Source organism: Acanthaster planci, linkage group LG11, assembly GCF_054643075.1.
Source record: "Acanthaster planci isolate LZ-2023a linkage group LG11, COTS_SCS, whole genome shotgun sequence".
Classification (NCBI taxonomy): domain Eukaryota; kingdom Metazoa; phylum Echinodermata; class Asteroidea; order Valvatida; family Acanthasteridae; genus Acanthaster; species Acanthaster planci.
This window is the reverse complement of record NC_141787.1, coordinates 5845389-5868570: the sequence shown is the minus strand read 5'-3', so window position 1 is coordinate 5868570 and position 23182 is coordinate 5845389. Positions and strand designations below refer to the sequence as shown.

The 23182-nt window shown below is 42.1% G+C and overlaps 1 protein-coding gene and 1 long non-coding RNA gene across 3 annotated transcripts in view; both read left to right on the top strand.

Annotated features, from left to right (window-relative positions):
- The first annotated feature begins 432 nt into the window (after positions 1 to 432).
- Positions 433 to 4199, top strand: LOC147797271 (uncharacterized). Its single transcript, XR_015427264.1, has 4 exons — positions 433 to 517; positions 706 to 1904; positions 2619 to 3169; positions 3385 to 4199. It is a non-coding gene; the product is annotated as an uncharacterized LOC147797271 (long non-coding RNA).
- A 6805-nt stretch (positions 4200 to 11004) lies between these two features.
- The window catches only part of LOC110987538 (LIM domain transcription factor LMO4.2-like), a 53407-nt gene continuing 41229 nt past the window's right edge, over positions 11005 to 23182 (top strand). The window contains exons 1-2 of one of the 2 annotated variants that reach the window (XM_087143252.1): positions 22060 to 22322; positions 22701 to 22722. The gene's annotated coding sequence lies outside the window, so the exon portion shown is untranslated. Of the gene's footprint in view, positions 11369 to 22059; positions 22323 to 22700; positions 22723 to 23182 lie in introns of those variants that run through there. The other variant, XM_022250335.2, reaches the window with a different exon arrangement.

The following is a 23182-nucleotide window of genomic DNA, read 5'->3' as shown; positions in this document are numbered from 1 at the left end:
GCACATTGTCTATTGTTCTTTAGTGTCTGTGTTTTGATGTTCAGAAAATTGATGTATGGCGCCTCTGGATGGATGGCTGAATCGAGCTGAAGACACTGGTTAGATTGCTTCCACTGGGCAATTGCTACATTGAAATGAACGTCAGCTTAATTTTATTTGTTTAATCAAAATGTAATCGAAACTGGTCAGACTCCCCCCCCCACAAAAAAGAGCTACATTTTCTTTAATTTTAAGGTAAATGTGTTTTTATCTGCGCCGTCTTTGCATTTTCGTGAAAAACAGTTCGTGCGCTAGATCTCTGTTCCTCGGGCACATATGTACTTGCCGTCGCGTTTGTTCCGTCGTTTCGTTAGCCCTTGGTTTTTTCCTGTTTCGTTGACCTGTGGGATTCAGTTTTATTATTTTGTTTTCTTTTCTTCAAAATGGTGTCTCCTGATTCTTAGGTCATGGTTGAGCGAAGCTGAAGATGACTGGTCACTTAGCATTTAGATGTGCCTCACTGAAGTGCATAAGATAAGTAAGTTTTCAGTTTGAGCAAAACTTTTCGCCTGTTTAACGAAAGGTAAGGCTTTGAGTTTCTTTTTTCTGTTCGTGCTTTCTTTACCACGGCGTATTGTTGGCTTCCACTATTTGTGCTTCATTATTGTTTTGCAGGTTGTTTCTTTTTATGTGTCTTTGTATTTTTGTACTCTTTCTTTCGACCAGCGAAACAAGTTTATTTCTCATCGTAAACTCCAATGAGCAGACGTACAATTCTGACGATGGAAGAAGCAGACTGTACCCGACTTAACACAAACTGCAAATAAGGTGAAGAGAGTTCTGTTTTAGGCATTTCTTTTCAAACTCATTGACCCTTGTTGGTCATTCCTTTTTTCTCCGGCAATACTCGACGCTATATTCCGTGGCTCGTGTATACCGCTTTTTTAGCTGATTTTTTCTTTTCCATGTTCGTTTTCGATGGTATTTTTTGTGGCTGCGTGTGTCGTTCGCGCAGTTTTTGATATGTGCTTATGTTTTTCTCGTTTACTTTTTATCTTTTGAGCTCCGAAATTGGAACCCTTGAGTAAGCTGACTATGACTGGACATAGGACTCTGACTGATTTGTTTTTAAATTAAAATAAAGCGTCTTTTTGATCTGTAATCATTCTTATTGGACAACCTTTAGCCAGTAGGTTTTGCATTGTTGTAAGTGGCTTTTTGTTTAAATTTGTCACTGCGTTTGGTTTTTGTTTGTTTTGATTATCGTCATTTAATTGACAGTGAATTAACTTGATGTGAATTTTTTTCTCTCTTAAGTTTTGTCTTTTGATATCTAGGCACTGGATAATGGAAGCATTTTAATAACTGAAGCAAACTTCGGAGACATCATGCATCAGTCGATGCCATCGCTGATGTTTGTACACTCGCGTGGATGCGTTTTTGTCGTGTTCGTTCCGTCGTTTCGTTGGCTCTTGGTGTCTTCTTGTTTCGTTGACCTGTGGGATTCAGTTTTATTATTTCGTTTTTTTTTTTCTTTAAAATGGCGTCTCTTGATTCTTAGGTCATGGATGTGCGAAGCTGAAGATGACTGGTCACTTAGCATTCAGATGTGCCTCACTGAAGTGCATAAGATACGTAAGTTTTCAGTTTGAGCAAAACTTTGGGCCTGTTTAACGAAAGGTAAGGCTTTGAGTTTCTTTTTTCTGTTCGTGCTTTCTTTACCACGGCGTATTGTTGGCTTCCACTATTTGTGCTTCATAATTGTTTTGCAGGTTGTTTCTTTTTATGTGTCTTTGTATTTTTGTATTCTTTCTTTCGACCAGCGAAACAAGTTTATTTCTCATCATAAACTCCAATGAACAGACGTACAATTCTGACGATGGAGGAAGCGGACTGTACCCGACTTAACACAAACTGAAAATAAGGTGAAGGGAGTTCTGTTTAAGGCATTTTTTTTCAAACTTATTGATCCTTGTTGTTCATTCCTTTTTTTCTCCGGCAATACTCGACGCTATATTCCGTGGCTCGTGTATACCGCTTTTTTAGCTGATTATTTCTTTTCCATGTTCGTTTTCGATGGTATTTTTTGTGGCTGCGTATGTCGTTCGCGCAGTTTTTGATATGTGCTTATGTTTTTCTCGTTTACTTTTTATCTTTTGAGCTCCGAAATTGGAACCCGTGAGTAAGCTGACAATGACTGGACATAGGACTCTGACTGATTTGTTTTTAAATTAAAATAAAGCGGCTTTTTGAAGTGTAATCATTCTTATTGGACAACCTTTAAATTGTGTTTTCAAGCCAGTGAGTTTTGCATTGTTGTAAGTGGCTTTTTGCTTAAACTTGTCATTGCATTTGGTTTTTGTTTGTTTTGATTATTGCCGTTTAATTGACAGTGAATTACCTTGATGTGGATTTTTCTCTCTCTTAAGGTTTGTCTTTTGATATCTAGGCACTGGATAATGGAAGCATTTTAATACCTGAAGCAAACTTCGGAGACATCATGCATCAGTCGATGCCATCGCTGATGGAAATACATTTTGTACACTCACATGGAAGAATTTTTTTGACTCGATCAGCTTTAACCACATCAATTTTCCACAGGATTACTTGAAGACTAAACTTCTCTGATAACTCTCCAGGGACTAAATCCTTGAAGCAAGGTTTTATCAAGTGGATGAACTTGGGAGACCACCAAAGATAATGCGACTATCCATTCCAATTAGTATTTTGTATTTTTAGTGTTTCCACATTCTTGCAACTTGTCCCTTGATTCTTACTGATGTACAAACGTAGTCTAGGTTCCTTAGATTCTGTTGTGAGAAGTGGGTCTTTGATGTCTCTGCAAAGGATGTTGTTTCACTGAATTTCCATATAGTGATGGAAAGTATACATCGGCGGAAATTTTGTAAATGAGCCAGTTCGGTATTCCTACAGCGTATGCCCGGCACAAGGCTATTAATATGGCCACGTGCGGAACCTTGGCTTTATGAATACCCAATAGCTCATTATGCTCACGAATCTCAGTTATTGACACTGATCCCTTAGAAGAATCTAAATTTGTTTCAGAAGATGCTTATTGTGTGTACTGTTTTTCGTTCTATTTGTCCAGGATATGTTTGCGAAGAATGAAGACAGTCAAAGACAAAGCACCGATCTACACTTTCCATTTTGGAGTTATTGGAGCATTATGGTTTGAGAATTTCATCACGTAATAGTTAGATTGCTTTATTTGGTTGGCAACTTTTTTTCCATAAAGTATGCACTGTAAGATTTACACACATTATGAGGTATAATGTTATCAATAAGAGTCTTTTGTGATGTGGCAAAAGTAAAGAAACCCACTTTTAAAATGTAAAGGCACTATGGACCATGAAAATATTTTGCTTTCATTTTTTGCTTGAACAGAGTTTTCAAGACTTTCCATCACCGTCAGCTGTTTCCAAAGGAATTTTCGTGTACATCGGGAGTCTATGGTCATCAGGCTCGGTCAGTGAGCTTGGTGCGTGCTTGCTGTGGTGTCGGACTCAAGAGATGTGGTGTTTTGTGAAAGGAGGGCTCTGCTCATTTGTTTGTCTCCATCAGCCAACAAGACAGAATCCACTTTATTCTTCTAATAAATGAGTATATTCTCAATAGGAAAACAACCACACTAATGGTGGACTTCGCAAGTTAGCTATGTTATTTAGTGTTTTGTATTATAGAGCCCATTGACAGGTAGTTGGTATTCCTGATATATTTCGACTGACTTGTTACATTAAAAGTGTAGAGAAATGTTCTAGGAGTAATAGGTGTAAGCGATTTTAGATGGGAACAATGAAACTCGGATGAAACTGAAGCATGCCTAGCTATTTCTTACTTTCGGAAATCGAAGGATGAATGTTACATTTGACATAGGCAAAAATCCTCAAAAGGTCATTCACCCTAACACAACCACTTAATACTAACACCAACACTGACTGCCATTACTTATTACTCCACCATCCACCAAGGACACAGTGCTAAATTATTGCCTAATGCAAATGAAACATTCATAGGGCCTATGCAGAAATTCTTTAGTAGGTGTGTAAAAGCATTAAGTGCCGAACTACGTCGTCTGCGTTTTAGTGTTCCCGCCACCTCAATGTAATGTTACACTAGGACAACACTGTATGCTTACTTTGTATTATCGTATAATTCAGCTGGGAATTTTTATACTGAAGAATAAAATGTCAAGTAATTTACCACAGCTTGCATTGAGATGTATTCCTGGATTCTTCAGCTGACCTACATTCCCGTTCCAATATTCTTGTTAAGGCTGATGATTATTTAAATATATCCCTGTATGGGCGTTGCCATTTTTTCGGGGGAGGGGAGTTTCTGGGGGAAGCATTCATTGGTATCAAACTGATAAACATTGGAAGGGGGATATTATAAGGGGTTTTTATTTTAAGTAAATTATGCGATTTTTACTCCTTTCAATTTTTAATTTCTTTTAATTCTTTTTTCATCATTTTTTGTCGGGGGAGGGGAAGCGCCCCTTGTTTCCCTTTGTGAGGCTTATGTTATTTGCAATTAATATTTTGTCGATAACAGTGATATTGTGTGACCAAACTGAATAATGGAGATAAATATAAAATTAATGGCGGACTGACATGTCCTGCACTGACCTGCTTTGAAATGGTCGTTAACTAGTATTGGGTAGGTGAGAGGCTGTTTCTGCAATCCAGAGTGTCGTACGTTCGAAAATGAGTAAATTCAAGTTTGACCCATCTTCCTGAGGAAAGTCCCAGCTTGTTTTAATCAGTTGTCATCGGATAACTATCGCGCGGATAGAGAATGAAGTTGCTTTTAGCCGGTTAGCCGTAGAATACATGACGTCTCCAAGTCAATAGACTTGACTCGAGTCGGGATCCTCCATGACGTGTGCGTTTATGCTTTGGATATGGAGGCCATCGCCACGCGGGGTCGGTCACTCAGTAGCTTGGACCATCCAACTGTATTTTTTTACTTTAATAGCTGACTTTGAAGCTGTAAGCGCAGTGCCACAAAAACTGAAATACGATGCAAGAGAGCCCAAAATTACAGTAATCCAATATAATTTAAACCTTTAGGCCCACAATCAGGGATTGGTTTGGGAACGAAGCCTGAGGCGGAGACGAAGTTGAGTATTGGAAAACGGCCTTAGACTCAACTGGACCCTTCACAATTAGAAGATGTCTAAAGACGACGTAGGAGATCGATGGGAACCAGACTATCTGAAGCTTGCCGCGCGCCTACGTTCTAAAATTTTTAATGCTGGACAGGCTATCAAAATGAGGGCGCATTATATACAAAAAATTATGAGTAGCCGAGTGCTCTACCGTACCGTATAGTGAAGTGTCTGACTGGGGAAAAGTAACCTAGCTTAGTCCGACTTCATTTAAGATCTAAACGGGGAACATTATGCATTTCATGGTCGAATTAGACTATAGAGTTTGGTGAGTGTGATGCTTGTTTTTACGTATTATTTATTTTACAGGCTTCTCTTTGCATATAATTAATTTTATCCATTAATTTGATAATAACTAGGCCTAGCTATCTACGTTTTAATATTATGTAAATATCGTACCCTCGTTCCACTACGTAGGTGACATATTTATAAGGTAATCATTTTTGCATGTCCTTTAAATCATATTAGGTGCGTAAATTGGATTTACAAATTGTTAAGGGGATTACAAGAGGGGTTACGTATGCATTCTTTACATTTTGTAGCTCTGCTCCTTTGAAATGTTGCTCGTAAAGTTTATTTCTTTTCAGTCTACATGTTGATTCAACGGGCAATCAGTATTGGAGCAAAAGTACTGTACTCTTGATGTGTAATTCGAGATTAGTAAAATAGAAAGTCTAGTTAACTCGTGGGGCACATTTACAACGCGTTTTTCTATTTGTAATATCTCAAAGAATACATTGGTTGAGAAGGGTTTCATATGAGAAATCGTGCGTCAAATGGAAGACAGCACTTTGCAATTGTGTACAACGGTAACACATTTCAATCATGGCAATAATTTCTCCTAATGTCGTAAAATGATCCAAACCATCTTGTATTTCTGGTGAGATTTTAATATAGCTTTCATAAAATGTCTGCCAAAAGATATTGAGGTTACCCTGAGCTGCGGTATGTCAGCAAGGGCTTCCCTTGTTCAAACCCACCTAAAACGCAGAGTTAACGTTCAGGTGTGCAACATAGGGCTTTATTCAGACCATCTAATGCCCTTTCAAACCAAATTGCAAAAGTGAAATGCGCATCGTGTTATTTTATAGGGTTGAGTGGTCAAAGCAGCATGTGGCACAAAGTGAATTCACGGGCAGGGTAAAAAAGTTTCCTGCCAAACAATGGTACAATATTGAATTCAGAATTCTGTTTAAATTATGAAGATTTTTTTCTAGATGAGGGTACAGGAGATTCACAATAAAGCCCCTCCAAAGGTTTGCTAGGCGTTGGCCAATCACAATGCGCGAAATCCGTCGACCCTTTCCAAACGCTCTTTGGATTTCGAGCATTTTGTTTGGCCCGTGCGTTGCAAACTCTTGGAGGCGCACTATTGTGAAACTCCCGTACTGCTGTGACGTCATTGTGATAAATATTCTCCTAACAACGGAGGGATAATGCTAATATGGTGTTAACCTGTGGTTTGTTGGGATAAGCAATACCAACGGATGTCTGTGCTGTTTGATTTTTTTTTTTTTTGAGAAATAGAAACGCAACAAAAAAATCTTCAGCACAATGATCCTATACAATAAGACAAAACATATTAATGTTTTATTTGGAATGCGTTTTAGTGCAAATCCAACAGGTGAAGGATTGAAGACTGTTAGGGTTGACAACAAAATAATTTTCCTAACTCACCGCAGTTTTTTTATGTAAGTTTAGACTGACGTCCCTCGATGGACAAGAACCACGTGGCCAAAATTGCAACAACGACAGCCCCACTTAACACTCCCATTATGCTCTTAAGGGTAAGTTGGAATGATATATTTTTGGGCTTTTGCACGCAATAAATTGCGTTAACTCGGTGTGTTTAACAAAACATCATGCACCGAGGCTTCCGATGCATGTGCTAAGTGCGTTATTTATTGGTGGAATTTCAGCAAAGGGCTTCTTCCTCGTTTTCAGGTTAAGCTATCGACAGCATGTACTAATTGGATAAAGGGATGAACGTTCACAGTTACTTGGTCATTATGTCAGGGGAATTTCCCCTGGATTTCGAGAACACATATTTTTGTTTGTTTTGTTCAGTTCTGTTCTGCGTGTGTGGGTGTGTGTTTGTGAGTTTGTTTCTGCATTCATTTGGGGACCCTGAACAATACAAGACAATAAGGTCCCCGGTTGACAACTGTGTACAAAACATATGGGTGGTCTTCTAAAAAAGTACAAACAAAAGAGGAACAATAGGGGGTCCCCAGTTGCAGGCAAATTCTCCCCTTAACATTATTTCATAAAACTAACCACAAACACAAAATAAAACACCAATGAACACACGTTTGGGTTCGGTCAGTGTATTTGGGCACCGGTGAACTACAAGTACTAATTACTTTTTAACAGCTCAATTATAACTACACTAATATGTAAACCCAACTCTGTCCGAAGGCAACCAGTATACTGCCAGCTACGAAAAACTCACCCACACTTGTTTTTAGTGAGGATGAGAAACGTAGATCTGAACTGACGCAGTATTGCTCCGTGTCAGACACACTATGCCTTTTTAATATCACTATATCTTAATATAAGCAACAGCATGAAAGTTCACCAAAGTTTGTATTTACAATCATATCACATCAACTATAAAGTGAGCATACAGAACGAACTACCGGAATATGCGACCACCGGTGGTATACGCACTTAATACAATGCCAGGGCTTTGGAAACTGATAACAGGCTAGAAGCAGAGTCTTGAACGTAACCGTCCTTGGCAGTTTCTTATTTCCATCTGCCGTGACGCTCAAATAAGCGATCAGGCACTCTCGCATTAGTTGCAATTGTAGCGCCTCCCGCCCTGAGGCTATGAACTCCGAAACGAGAAACATCATCTACAAAAGGTTTAATTAAGGACATCGTTCAGGGCTGGATTATCCAATGGGCACAGTAGGTACATTGTCGAAAAAAGGAGCCTTCGAAATATCAAAGGGCCTACAAACTGCTGTAGACATGCCATAAGACACAAACACCAACATCAACGCACAAAACTTCGGCTGTCCTCCCCCTCTAGGTCTTACCTGCCGGGCAAGCGACGCACGTTTCCTGATAAGGATCCATCCAGTAAGCGCCATAGTGTCCCTGCGGACATGGTGTACATTGCCAGACTTGTTTTTGAGCCCGGCGGCACTGGAAGCCCGACCTGGACAGTACTTTGGCTATCTCATTCGGTACATCGATCGGCTGGGCGAAACCATCACCAACTAGCTCTCTGATAGGTATTTAATTAAAGAAGAACACAGGGAGAACATTGGTGTTATCTCAGTATCCTTCCAATACTGGCCGAAATTTGGAAGGAACAATACCCATTCAACCGAACTGTCCTTCTCGAAAAGTCCTCTGCACTAGATGCATGGACTCCCGATCCGACTACTCACCGCTACTTATAAGTAGGTTGCACACCAAATACCCCATGCTATGAGTGGGTCGGTATCATAGGATCGTAGCATGGACTACATTCGCCACATTCGCTAGACCAGTTTTAGCTTGTGCACCGCAGCAAGTGGCTCTTTGTTGCGTTGCAAGTGGGGGCGCTTTTCATGCCTTGCCTGCAAGCGTGTCGAACGTAGTCCTGCCACGATCCGATGATACCAACATGCTTATAGCATGGCGTATTTGGTGTGCAAGCCCTACTTATAAATAGCGGTGGGTAGTAGGATCGGGTGGCATGGAGTGGGGAAAAACAAATATGCAATCTTATTCGCCGAAAATCTGCCTCTTACCGTGACCCTTCAGTACTGAGTATTCATTTTCATTTACAGCAATTCAAATCTGCAAAATGTGCGTTCTATCTGATTAGAATGTAACCGGGTTATACAAATCACGACACCACATTGATTATGACTGTAATGTTACTCATAAGTTTTATAGTGTGTTTGTTATCAAACTGTACAGAGTTGAGGTCTTTGTGATTTTTCTGTATCTCTTCGATCAGCCATTACAAGAAGGCCATGTGTGAACTTCACTTAGCTGTATGATGTGATTGTGGCAAAAACGCAGCACAAAAGGGCGTCGAGATATATATATCGGTTTCTTACAATAGTCGGTATGCGTCCAAAGACAGCACGAATGTTTTGTTTAAATCATGAATATTCAAACATTTATCCATTGGAGTAAACACTTCTAAGAATGTAACTTACGTTAGCATACCAACGAATTTCTATATATTCTTGACCAGTAATATTCGCGCAAAATCGCCTGCACATTTTGCGAAATAGCTCGAGTACAAAATAAATGAGTGCAGGATTGCAGAGGTGCATTCGATTTCGCGCAAAAATAAATGTCAACATTCTAAACCGGTGCAATGAGAAATCGAACGCTGAATTTATACGACTGAATGCACCCTCATTGAAATAGAACTGCTATTTGTTGAATAAAAGCAGGAATTTGAATGTTCGCTCCATTTCGCTCCCAAACAAATGCTGCTTTAACTAATTGAAAAACCAATAATATTAATAATAAGAAGAAGCCTAGCCTCCGTATGTAAAGCTGCATGGGAGGCTCCAGAAAGGAACTTTTACCGGAAAACTTGGGAATTTCGTGGGACTCAAAGTTTTTATATCTGACACCATCTTTTTAAAGAATTCAGTGTACCAGATTTTATTCAAATTTAACTCGCAAAAGGCTTATTCGGTGATCCACGATGTCGCCCTCTGTTGACCGATATGCTACAGAAATGTAGCATAATGATGAATCGTAGCGCGTTCACGATTTGTTTTATGGAATATTTACGAATACAACGTTGACTCTGATGCAATTACTGAGAGAAGTTCAAATTACAACAAAGGAGAGTTCACGTCTTTGCGTATTTTTCTCGCTGTTGAGTTGCATCTTTGAAATTTCAAAATGGACCTGGAAACTTCTGCTGTTCTCGTGTGAATAGTATAGGATGCCAAACTTAATCATTTTCGCGAGTGAACTGGCTTTCTCACCAGAGCATTCGACTTGCAGATTCAAAGCAAGCAGGTTTACGGTGCATGACCGTCCGAACCAGAATGCACAAGCCGTCGGTGACTGAATTGAATATATCGTCACAGTGCATTGTAGGTGCTTCTAAAAAAAAGAAAGAAAAGATAAAATTGCTTGTTAGATGCACAATAGAGCCCGAATCTAGAGCCCGCTTTCGCACAAAGGTTCATCTATCAGTTTTGTTTCGTCCGAAAACCTTTTGAGAAACCCGATATTAGCTGTGCGGGAGGTTCCCAAGATTATTTGTTCTTATGCCTCCGCCCTAAAGAGGTAGTCCTTGGATTTTTTGCACCCAGCAGTGCAAAATGTTCCTTACTAAATGGGAACTGGTAATAAACGAGGCGCCTGGTGGGCAATCATAATGGCCCGTTATTCCTGGGCGAACAATGCCCAGCGTCCCAAAGCTAATTACCGCGCACCGGCCTACCTGAATTACACAATCGCGTTGCTTTTCAGCACCGTGTTTGCACAGACAAATTAATCCCCCCGATGTCGTTAGCGCTGTGACTGGGGACATCGACATTGTAGGGCAGGGGAGTGGGGGCAAATCCCGAGCAGTGTCGGTCTATTGGTGCCATGTTTTCTTCTCTTCCCCTCTCCTCTTTACAGATCTTGTCACCTCTCTGTTGCTTGCCGTCGCATAGAAAAAAAGGTGTTAAGGGGCTGACCTGCTCTGCTAGGAGGCGGCGCGAACGGTAGCCTCGGTGGCTGTAAGGCCTTCCATTGTCCGGTATTGACTATAGGGTACTCAGGCCCGGTGCAAAGTGCGTAGATTTCCTACAGTGCATTCCCATGGGCCATTTCGGATTGGCCGTGCAAAAAGCCACTTGACTGAGTTGGGGCTCCCGGGTAAACATTAATCAATCGGTCGCGGGGAATATCTGGAGATTCGCTTGAAGAACCCACCCTCTCCATCACGGGGTACTCAGTGCTTTCGCCAAGGCGATTAATGGCAATCATTAGCGATCACGAAATGAGAAAGTGAAGCGGCGAATTCGGGTGGCTGTCACTTGAATGCTGATGCTGAATTGACGTCGTCCAGTAACCTCTTAAACCTTCCTTTGCTCTTTTGAGAGACGGCTAAAAGTGCGTGCGTTGGAACCCAAATCCATTATGCACATATACTACCGGAGTTTCCATGTGGATTACTGATGCAAGATGACAACATGAAGATTGTGTTCTGTCAACCGTATGACATCATGTTTCGAGGTAAGAGACATGCGTCCAGCTTTCTCAGTTTCCAAAGAAATGAGCAGCATACGGGTACCACACTGCACAAGCTGTATAGTCCAAACTAAGAATATAATCTCCAGCATCATGCTAAGATGGTGGATTAAGACAGCCTATAAAACGAAATGAAGAAGGGGAAAGCGGCAAGGAATTGAATTGCTCAAGCTTTGCTTCATTTCGCTGAGGCTTTGGTTTTGACAGATTGCTCCACAAAGCGTGGACAGTCATAGACCGTGGCTGTTATTCTTTGATTATTGGGAGACGCAAAGAGTACACTTTCTGGCATCCCATGCGCATTTTGACGTATTTCTGTAAGAACATAGCCAGACTGAAGTACATGTACTTAGGCCTATAGAACCAAGCCTCGGTACTGTATCCGGGGAGGCGGTTAATTAGCAACCCCCCTCCAAGTTGCCTCCTTGATTAAGAATTGAAAGCACCAACACATTATGAACGGGATATACTAGCACTTGTTTTGGGGGATACTTTTACAACTTTTTGCACAACCGTTTCGGAAGAAAAATCCCCACCGCCCACAGGCTTGAATACGCTACAGCCAAGTTTCCACCAAGATCACTGTTAAATAATTTGAATTACAAGTAATCAAGATCTTTGAATTAAGTCAAACATTTTAATCATCTACGTTACGCAGAAGTCACATTTTTTCCACAGGAGTATAGTTATCTTCCTACTAAAATACCGTAATACAATGAAAACCGGTCACTAATTGCAAAACCTGATTAAAATTGAGGAAGTCACAAGGGAACGGCTTCATTAATTTCCAAGATTGCATGCAATATCGCATGCGATATCTTATATTTATAAGACTTCAAGAGGAAAAACAAATGAACAGTGACGTCTGTCCCGTGCGTCACTACTTGCGCAAAAGGGATTGCAAGCTCTTTAGAATGCCAAACTTCGTGTATTATGGCTCCCAAAACTGTACTTCATATTATTTTATATTTTATGTTCCAACACTTAAGAAGAGTGCTGTGTAGGGGACAGGCATCTTTCCGGGCAAGCTGCCGCCTCAAGCAGATGTATTGCTGATGATAGAAATCATCTGCAATTTTGCCAGTAGATCCGATTTTGACCTCGATCAGAGATGCGGTATTATTTGGAAGAATAATCTGCTCATTTCACTGTCCTTTTAAACAGGCAATGGTTTGTATGTATTAAAAGAAGGCGTGTCTCAAAATGCAAGGGGAGTCAGATCAGACAAATTAAGGTATAGCCCCCCCCCCGGTCCTCAAAGGGGTTGGGTTCTATCGCGTGGGTTTCCTCAGGCGCAAGTCTCTTCTGAGCCATCAGGCTCATCAACCGGTGTTCATGTCCAGTTTCCTTGGCACGAAACGACTGAGGATATGTCTATTTCCCCTGGATGGGATGCCCGTCCATCGCAGGCTCCCCAGCTAATGCCGGTACCCATTTGTACTCTGCGGTGGAGAGAGGCAAGCAGGGGTTAAGTGCATGGCTTCATCAAGACCGTAACTTATAGCCAGCAGCTGGATTCCAACCCTCGACCTTTTGATCAGGAGTCACAAACCTTAACTACTTGGTCACCCATTTGAAGCAAGATATGGGACGGAGAGAACCCCCCCCCGCTTTTGTGTTGGTCATTGAATCTCAGAAATTCTTTACAGACTTCTAGGGGGATGTGTTAGGTAAAAATAGTCTAGAGTGTGTATAGGGATTTGACAGATAAGGGGGGTACCCCTCCGTCCCATATCTTGCCTGGTATATGGTCACCCGCCCCCTTACATCGTACCTAACACCCGAGTATCTAGCTCTTACGAAGATTGCCGTCGCACGATCTTATCACTGTGGGAGACTGGTGCCAAAATATTGGCTGGGCTTCTCAGCGCGATATTCTATTATAAGCTCCGCGCAAAGTACCCCCTCACCACTGGCAAAGAGAGAAGGTGGGACCCACTTTCTAACGCAATGTGGCGACAACACCCACGCACAAACCCCAATGGGGTTTACGCAAAACCATGTAAAATCCACGGGCGTACAAAATAAAGACTTTTAAAAAATCAAATCAGCCGCGCGTGTTGCGCGCCGTTCACACTCAAATCAGTGGGAAATACTCGGCGACGGCCCAGAGGGGAGTCTTGCTTGGAAAGGTTATGTCCGGATAACTTGGCTGCGGCTGAACACAACACGTGCACCTATGAGAGCCGCTAGCTATAGCGGCTACAGCCATGTAGACTTCCGTGTTATTGCCGGGTCGTATAAGGGAGATAAGCCGAGCGAGTCGAACACGGCCAATCACTCTTTTTCACGCAAGGAAAATTATCTGTTCTGTCAAGTAAATTTTGTCTCCTTAGCGATGATGGGCTTAAATCTCGAAGTGAATAGCGCCATCTATCTTTACCGACCGCGACACGGACATATCGATTTTGTTATGTACAGGTTTTAATGACGCATATATGATTTTGCTTGAACTTCATGTAAAATTCTATTCAGTTCATTATCAGTTGGGACACTTCGGAAGGTCGTCAAGCAAATTCATTTCTTTCGTTATTTTCTTGAAGGGAACCAAGCTTCATGGATGGTTTCAACCATGATTTTGCGAAGCATTACTTCACGCTTGTTTACGACGAATGCAAATAGGCTACTTTACAGTAGGCTTTAGAGTATGGATCAAAGAGGTGGAAATATAAATAAATAATTGATCATCACTTGATTGAATCGTGATTATATTATTGAACTGTGGAGCTGTTGGAAATATTTGCAATTTGGTCCCAGTCTCGTGGGATTAGTCGGGTATCGTAAAACAAATACTCTAAATATCGACTGTATTGGCAAAAAAAGCTCGGTAAGTTTTACACTGAAAACGCTGTGCATCTGCCGATCTGCCCTCTCATGTATAATCAGGGCTCAAACCCACGTTAGTATGTTTTTAGTCAAACAATTATTATTTGTTCCTGGTGCCGGCGTCTGGGCCCTGGGACCGGACCCAGCTTCCTGCTCGGTCGCGCAGTTCGTGTTGTAGCTCAGGCGGGGTAAGAGAATGCCGAGTCAATCGATCAGCGGGACCTGAATGAACAGGATGGAGGCGAAAGGTATCGCCGCACCTGCAGCGGAAGACAGGCGATAAAAGGCTACCTTCGTGATTGGGGCTCACGGGGCCTGGCCGCGCGTTGGAAAACACCTGGTCGGCCCGAGCTCTTAATCACGGCTGTCTAGCTGGAATGAGCCGGCCACGATATTCAGCAGTCATGCGCGAGACGCCAACGTGATTGGAAACGGGGGGGGAGGCGATACTTTGCGATGGTGAAAGAGCCAGGAACTGCGTAAGTAGAGTCGCGCCTCGGTATCTTAACGACCTGGCGCTCAGTCGAGATGTTGAAACCACTACCAGGACTTTGACGACTTTGCTGAGAGATATTGAAAGAGATATGCCACCGCTGTAGCTAAAACAACTTCCCACAATACCCCGGGCGACACCCCCATAGAACTGTGCACAAAGTTTAATGCCCTTGAACTGTACGTCAAAACCTCATAACTCAACCAAACTCCGTAAATCATCTCATTGAACACGATACCGGCACTAACCAACTATCCCCTAAGAGTGAAACAGCTGGTCTCCCTGCTGGACCACAAACATTTTCATCGAATTTCCGGGGTTTTTTTTCATGAAAGACGGGATCAGCTGAGTAGAGGGTTCCGATATTCTCACGGAAACCATCCGACAGACGAAGTGCAGCCTGAAATCAGAAGTTCATTACCGAAGACTTCAGGACCGCGAAGAAAGATGACGTTCAGTGTGTCAATACTCCCGAAGCACGTTTTTATTTTTGTTTAATTTTACTGCATCTTCCCTCATCCCAACCGTGTGTCAGAACAAATTTCATTTTAATGAATGATTTGTTCCTGGACTGTCCCGCGGTCGGGCCTCGCGAGTGATGAATGTATGGAAGAGTGATGCTGATATGATCGCCCGAAGGATTTGAGTACTTCAGAGTGACTAATCATGTACACGCTGTGCCATCAATTTCTGCATTGGAAAGGACTAGCACTTGGGTGTGGTCATTTTTCATTGAAGGAGCACCGTCCGTTGCTTAATCAGTAGTTGAAAACCCAATCCGTCATTTTCCCCACTCCTCTGATCAACGCTTGTTTTATACTCTGGCAATTTCACGACTTCAAATATTCATAATTTCATTCTAGGGTAGCCAGCTTTGCCGATGCCATTTACAACGTGTAGAGAACATCTTGTCTTTTATTTGATTCCAGTACACACAGCACGGCACACGGTATACTCCAAAAACAGTGTCTGGTTGTTTTAAGACCAACCTGAATTCATGAACCAGAAGACAATTCCAATGAAGGTTTGTCTTTCATCGAGCGAAGTAACATGACAAAAATAAAGCCAACTCCAGATACAAAAGAACATCAAAGTCAACACCAGTCCCAAAACACAGACACCAAGACACCATAGCACCAGCATCAACACCACAGCGCCAACATCAACACCAACACTATACTAACACCAAATCAACACCGCGACACCACACTTGCACTAACAAACTTACACCAACGCACATACACCAACCCAAAATACTGGAGGAGGAAGCTGAATCAGTCATTAAACAATCTCCACAATTTTAAAGCGTGCCCCGCCATTTCAGTAACTTTGAGTATGTTCCAGTCTGATTCAATCCGAGACTGAGCTCGACCTATTAACATATTGCTATTGTCTATAATCAACAATAAAATTGACCAACTTGCATTGTTGGTTTCCGTGTATTCCCCACTCTCCGTTATTGCATTGAATATTGCAAGTGATCATTGCTCTGGGGACGACTTCAGAAATTCAACTCGTAGTCGGGTTCCCTGTCCAAAGATTCCCTGACGACTCTTGACAAAAATTCTTAGGGGTGCAGACCACAAATTCAAGTGAGAATTTTTGACCAGCTCATTAGCATTAAAAGTGCCCCCCACAGTATCTTTTGAAACGGAGTTTGTTTGGCCCCCAAAATGGTGAGATTGTGTAAATCGTTGCAAGGATCAACTCCCTGGGTCTTTGAGCTTTCATATGAGAGCAGAAGGGCTAAAAACTACGGTTGAAAAATGGTCCTAAGTGCCCGAGAAAGTTGAGGGTTGCCACTTGAAAAATGGCTGCAATCAGACTTCGGAAAATCACTTTTGGGGGGTGATTTTGTCTTGTGGGAATAATTAAAAATGTAATTGGTTAACCCACAGAAAATTGAAAAGAAATAGAAAGATAAGCGACCAGACAAGAATTTCATTTGTGTTTCAGAAATCTCAGGGATGTTGGTGTGCATGCTATTGGGCCCTGAACGGTGCTGATTTTACACTGTTTTCAATGGGGCTTGAATTAGTGGACTGGACCCTTAGGTCAGGCATCACCCACGTATATAAATAGATATGACGCTAGGGTCAGGGGTCACAAGTTGAGAGCCCAGGTGTTTTCGATTTCATTACTATGGTGCATCCTCTATGTGCGGGCATTTGCACTCTGCATTCTGCAATGCATTCTGCATTTTGCCCAGCTGGATTGATTTTAGCCAAGGTCATCAAGCTTCAATTTCAGTGTAAAGTCAAATATTGTAGAATCAACAGCAGCCATTAAAATAAATATGGGAGTTTACATTCAACAGCTAGCCTACACACCCGTCTGGGAATAGCCAAACATCAACCGTGCGAACATGCCGAATATAGATGGGACAACTTCGGAATATTTCGGGTACTTCCGGAAACCTGGAGGAATTCATGCACTCTTGGTCACGTGGACACTGGTTGATACCGGACCCTTGATTCGTCGAGTAGTCAGAACCATTCGGTCTGGTATCCAGACTATCCCAACCCATACAGTGCAAGAGTATTTATACCAGAAAGGGGGGGGGGGTAAATTGGCACTGCAATGACGCGAATTATGCATTATGAATCGAGACGCAAAACAAGTTGAGTCCAACTCAAGCTAGGCGTTTGCACAGTTTGTGTCTGTCGCACGCAGAAGAAATAAGGGCTAGAAGAAGATGTGTAGAAGAAATGGAACAAAGGAACAAAGCACAGTCAAGATGCCCAAATGGTGATGTTCACGATTTTACTGTAAGCAAACTATTACGACACCCGCCTGTGGTGTGAACGGATACCCTTGATCGTTACATACGCTCGTACGTGTTACGCAGTACTATCCCCACATTATGCAAGCGACTTGCCAAGCTCGTTTTATTTATCTCGCCGAAAATATGATATGCGGCGTGCCACATCATGAGCCCGAAACGAAATTGAAAACCATGGTCGAAAGTAATTTATCTGTATGGTGAATGGCTGGGGAGAAAAACAGCAAGAGCGGGGTAATTGAATTATCCCTGCACCACACATCAATAGATCGACGATTGTGTGCTCCATTCACTCTGCCGTAATATTCAAATGCTAATTGGATTCCAGAGTCCCTATTTTTTTCGAATTGCACATCACTCGGAGCTGTTGAACTAACACAGACAATATTGAAGTGCACGGCGTTGTTAATAACGTTGTTATTGCAGGGCCCCCTAATTGAATTCATTCCAATGCTGAGATACGTGGGCATATGTCCACGTATATCAACTTAACTTCGGCAGTTTTCTCCTGGCGAAGACCGGCCACCAAATATCAATCATTACGAGATTAGCGATCACATGGTGAGCTGTTCACCTCTAATTTGCGCCAACAAAAGGCCCATGCATCCATGTGGAACTAACGATGTCAACAGAACAGACTTTTTTGACTTCAGGCCCAGGCAGCGGCTCCAATAGAGGGTTTTCTTCTGACCCGCAGACAACACCCAATAGAACACAGTGGAATAATTCCCTGCAGGCTATCTAATAATTGATGTCACCGCGAGTGCTAAGTTCTCTTATTGGTCCTCGCGCTCTACTTCATCCACCCTACAGCAAAGCTACGTCCAATTTTAACGCTGGAAGTAAACCTGCAGTGAACTGTTAATTTTTAAACCTTATCTGTAAAATGGGTACGTTGAAAAAAAAGAAGAACAGAATAAGTGCCAATGCAGAGGACACGTAAAACATTTAGCTTTGTTTTAAACAATGGTTGGCCTTTTTTTGTAATGACCTCCTGCAGAGTTTATCACACAGACATATCAATAATGACAAAATAATTGCTTCTGACTCAGCCCAACGCTTTATATCTCAGCATGCTAAATTGTGACTGAACAGTGCAACATTGACGGCACAATATGCATGTTGATATTAATAAGTCCTAAATATTTATGGACCTGACAAGATCGTCGAGCATCGGAGGATTACCCCACGCACTAACTTCATAATTTAGAATGTTTGGTATAGACGCCGCATGAATCATGCGCACTCTGGGCCACTCCAAAATGTACACCAGCCTCGGTAACTTGATCATTCTGCTCTGTGTCCGGCAATATGGCATTGTGTTTTTAAAACTCGAAAAAAATGACATGAGTTATCCAGAAAAAAGGATTTCGAAACAAATATCAGGGATGCATTAAAAGCTAATGCTTCCGAAGACCTGCCGTTCAAATCGAAATGGAGGAAGATTCAGTCCGTTTCTCCACTAAACAACGTGAGGGTATTTAGTTAATGGCCAGGATGATGTCAGGCTTCTGCACTATTGCCAAGGGGCATAGATCCCGAGGGGTGGGGAGTATATCCCCTCGCAGGATCTGAGCGGAGTTTTGAAAAAGAAAGAGGAAAAGAAAAGAGGAAAATGATAGAAGGCTGGAGGCAAGACGTAAATGTCACGTCAAATTCAGAGCAGAAATTTTGGAAAGATGGTGTGTAATCCGGCAGTGCATATACGAACAAGTAAAACTACTTTATGGTACAGCGCAGTATAACAAACATAATGGGGTTCACATAAAATGTTTGGTGTAGCGATCTTTGATCCGTTCAAATGTGTGACGATCTGCTTCACAAATGTGTCTTCGTGAGGATTTGTGGCCAATACCTCCGCCTTACACATAACAATAAGATCAGGTTGAAAATAAACAACACGGAAATCGGTGCATTTTGCCCAAACGCCATGTTATTTGTCTTCATCTTGTGGGTTATTCTCACTGGAAGTGGCATCGCGAAGTGTGGTCAAGTTTCGTCGACTCGTCGGAAAAAACCGCATGTGACATACAGTACTGTTTAATACACTGGTTCCCGTTGCTAAATAAGAACTACAAAGGATTGTCGCACCGGGAACCATTCTATAGTGCTGGACCCTGGATTGTACACATATCCGAACTTTGCAGCCAAAGAAATGTGGCGCTGTCGTTGCTGAAAACGAGCCAAGTAGTAAAATATTTCACCGAGATTTATGTGAGGTATGTAGTCGGAAAAGGCAACCGTCAGATTTTTTATGTCCGATTGTTGCGGATAGGTGGACACAAAGGTAACACATAACACTGTTACTGAATACTGATGTACCTGTACAAATAATAACCTTTACAGGATGTCATTTTTTTTATTACTATAATGGGAGACTTTGAGACGCTTGGTGGCGGCAGACAAACGGGCCCTATTTGCCTGGGCATGCGCGCACTATTAGTTCCGAGCAAGCGCGAGAACAACTGTTGAAAATGACTGGTTTCGTTCGTTGCTGGGTTCGGGGGGGCTGATGGCCTTGCACAGATTTTAGTGAAGGAAATACGTCACTCAGGGCGACAGCTAACGACGCGCAGAGTATTGTGGGTAAAGTTCTGGCATGTGCGCGAGCTCGCTAAATTAGGCTGTTATCAATTCGATATTTTTTTTCTTTCTCTTCCTCACAGCTGGAAATATTCTCACTACACTTTAATAGTTCATCCATGGAGGAAGGAAAACAGGTTTCCTTCCTCCACAGTCAATCCAAAATTGAGAAAGACAACCAGTGATTTGAAATATATCGCCGAAAGACAAGTAATCAGTGATACTTAGTGAGAAGATAAATTACCAATTGTTTCAAGGCCATGTTTTTTATCATAAGCCGACACTTTGGCCTGTGCAAAAGCATTGCCATTGGCTAAGCAAGAACTTAAAATAACGCAAGCTGCGCTAACAGGAAGTGATAACCTCGCAGTCGGAGGTCGTGTACAAAGTAGCCAATCATAGTGCAAAGCCATCAGCCCTTCTCAGCGCCCTGTCAGGGCGCTTGAGGACGAGCAAAATGACCAGTTTGTCTGCCGCCACCACCACGTATCTCCAAGTCTGCCAGTGTTATTTCGGTTTTAATTTACGATATATTTTTAAAATTCTCTTTCTTTTTTCTTCTTTGATTTAATTTATGGTTTTTTTTGGAGGGGGGGGTGCAGAGCAAGTTGTTCATCCCCATCCCACCCCCACCCCGGATCTGAAGCCTGTCTATTCTGATACACTGTGAATTTGTTGTGTCACGGAACCATCCTAATTGATCAAGAAGAGGCGTTCTAAGTTGAAACATCCGTGACTCATCATCGGTTGGGTTCAAATGCGAGGGCAGTCAACCTTCAATCAGCACCCAAAGAAACTGCGTTACCTCCTTGTCTTTTTGAGTGTGAATCTGTGGTACCTTAGGTTAGAAGACAAAGCGACAGTTGTCTTCGTTATGCTTAATCGATTCGGTTGTAAAAAATTGGCACCGATTCAGCGTTGGGATGTTTTAAATCGGTGCTTGGGTTCCAGTTTCCCGATTCTTCTAAAGATGACAATGGAGCTAGATTGTTGAATAATTTACCAGAAGATTTCTCATGTTAATACGAAACCATTTTAGATCTGTATGGTGTAAATTGCATAAGATCAGCACATGATTTTCCTATTTTCTGTTTCATTCTCGTCGGCTTTATACGGTCCTTGCTCAGAGCACACTGTATATTTCATGCCACTACTGTTCTGCATATTGTGCCTTCGATCTTGTGACCCTAGACTGATTACACAGAATTTGACCTTTCCCTGAGAAATGGTCATAGAATATTCAGATAATCTTAGGGGAGAAATTAACATGGAGTTTAACACCGATAGTTTTCTTTGGCTGCAAAAAATTCCGCATTTTGCCCCACGCCTTCGTCATTTGAGAACCCACAAAGCTCTTGAAGTTCCTGAACGTGATCTACACGTTTATATTAGCACTACAGTGCCCTTAAAATAAAAAGGATAAAGATGCCACTTTAATACATAGCTCACGAATCGGGTGTCGCGGCTTTCGTTTCAAAAGGAGAGCTCCGTACTTGAGGTTTCTTGTTACGGACGATACCATGTTGCTCGTCGTGTATGATGAGGACACAGACACTGTTGGGGAATTAATGTAGTCACCGTTGCAACTACTGAACACTGGCACTGGATTTTCCATAGTGATCGTGTTGTGACAGCCAGTGGTTCTGTGCTATACTTACCTCTGAAGCTTGCCGTCAAGGAAGAAGTCATACTATCGAGAAAGCATCGCATACTGACCTCCGTTGTGTCATGGATTCCCTTCGTAACCCCCCTCATCGGCAGAGTGGTACCGCCTCCCCCAGCGTCGCTCACCGTCACTCCATCAATGTTGAATCATTTACGATAGATTCCATTAAATTATCATGGAATTTCAATTAAGTTATAACAGACTCTGGAAGGGACACCCGCAGGCCGGCGCGTTCGGTGTTCAATTTCCATCACATTTCCTCCTCTGAAATTGGCAATCTATTTTGAGTCGCGTTGTCAATAATTGGGGTCAGCCCTAGACGTGTATCATGTGCATTATCATAACGCCGCAATTCTCCTTTCCAACTACTTCTTCTCGCTCAGTACAAGCGGAACGTGTGTGTACAGATCTCCAGTTGACAGCTGTTCTTTTCAACACATTTCAATTAGGCGAATTGTCGGTGGTATCAAGCCTGTATCTTGCAACTTTCAAGCCCATCTAACCCGTTTTACAGGAGCCCGCCTGCGAGGTTGCAACCCGCGTGGCGTGGCACAGAAGCATCTCTGTAGTCGTCGGTGTTTCAATGTTGGTAGGTGGAGTTGTGGTGCAATTTTCTGTATTTACGCTTTTAGTACTTTCACCTCGGGAAAATAAACCTTTTTTTGTAGTTTAGAATGGCTTTGAAATGAATTTGTTCGTCTGGATTACAATAGCATGTTGGCACTCGAATCCACCTACATGTATGTTGTCACGGTAGCGCGGGGTGCCTGCTGTGCTTGAAATTACTTTTGGACAGACCATCATATGGCTCGATAATTGCTTCTTTTTTTTTCAATCCACTTGAAATAGATTTTGTTCAAACTGCATAAAGTAACTGTCCGATTTTGTTGTAAATTGAAGTTTAAAATGTCACAGTAGTTGTTTATTATTCCATTTTTGTGTACTTATGCCCACACCGCTTTTCAAGACAACCGCTCAACATCTCACTGGTAAGCATAATGTTGTATGATTCTACAATGTCATTTTGGAAATGCGTACGCATGTTAATGTACTGTCATTAACCCCACGTGTTGTCTGTGATATTGTGTGAATATGAAGGGCAAACATTTGTCAAAAGATCAACTCATGTCTCAGTGTTCATGCTACAGAGCGTTGTCCGGACTGTGTGATCATAATCATTTCCGGGTCAAAGTATTAGAGGTTAAAATGCGTCATCCACATGGAGTGGGCAAAAAGAAGTCATCTAGGCATTCTGTTGGTGTGAATTTTCTACCACAGTGGCGTTCATGACTCCAGTAAATCCTGGCATGCCTGCTCACCAATTTCGGAATTGATTCGCGCTGGAAACTAATACCGAAACTATTGTTTGGGGGATTCTGCGTGGGCACTCAAATCAACGGTGATGGATTTGGTATCAGATGAAAAACACCGTCGTTTCTAAATGACAAC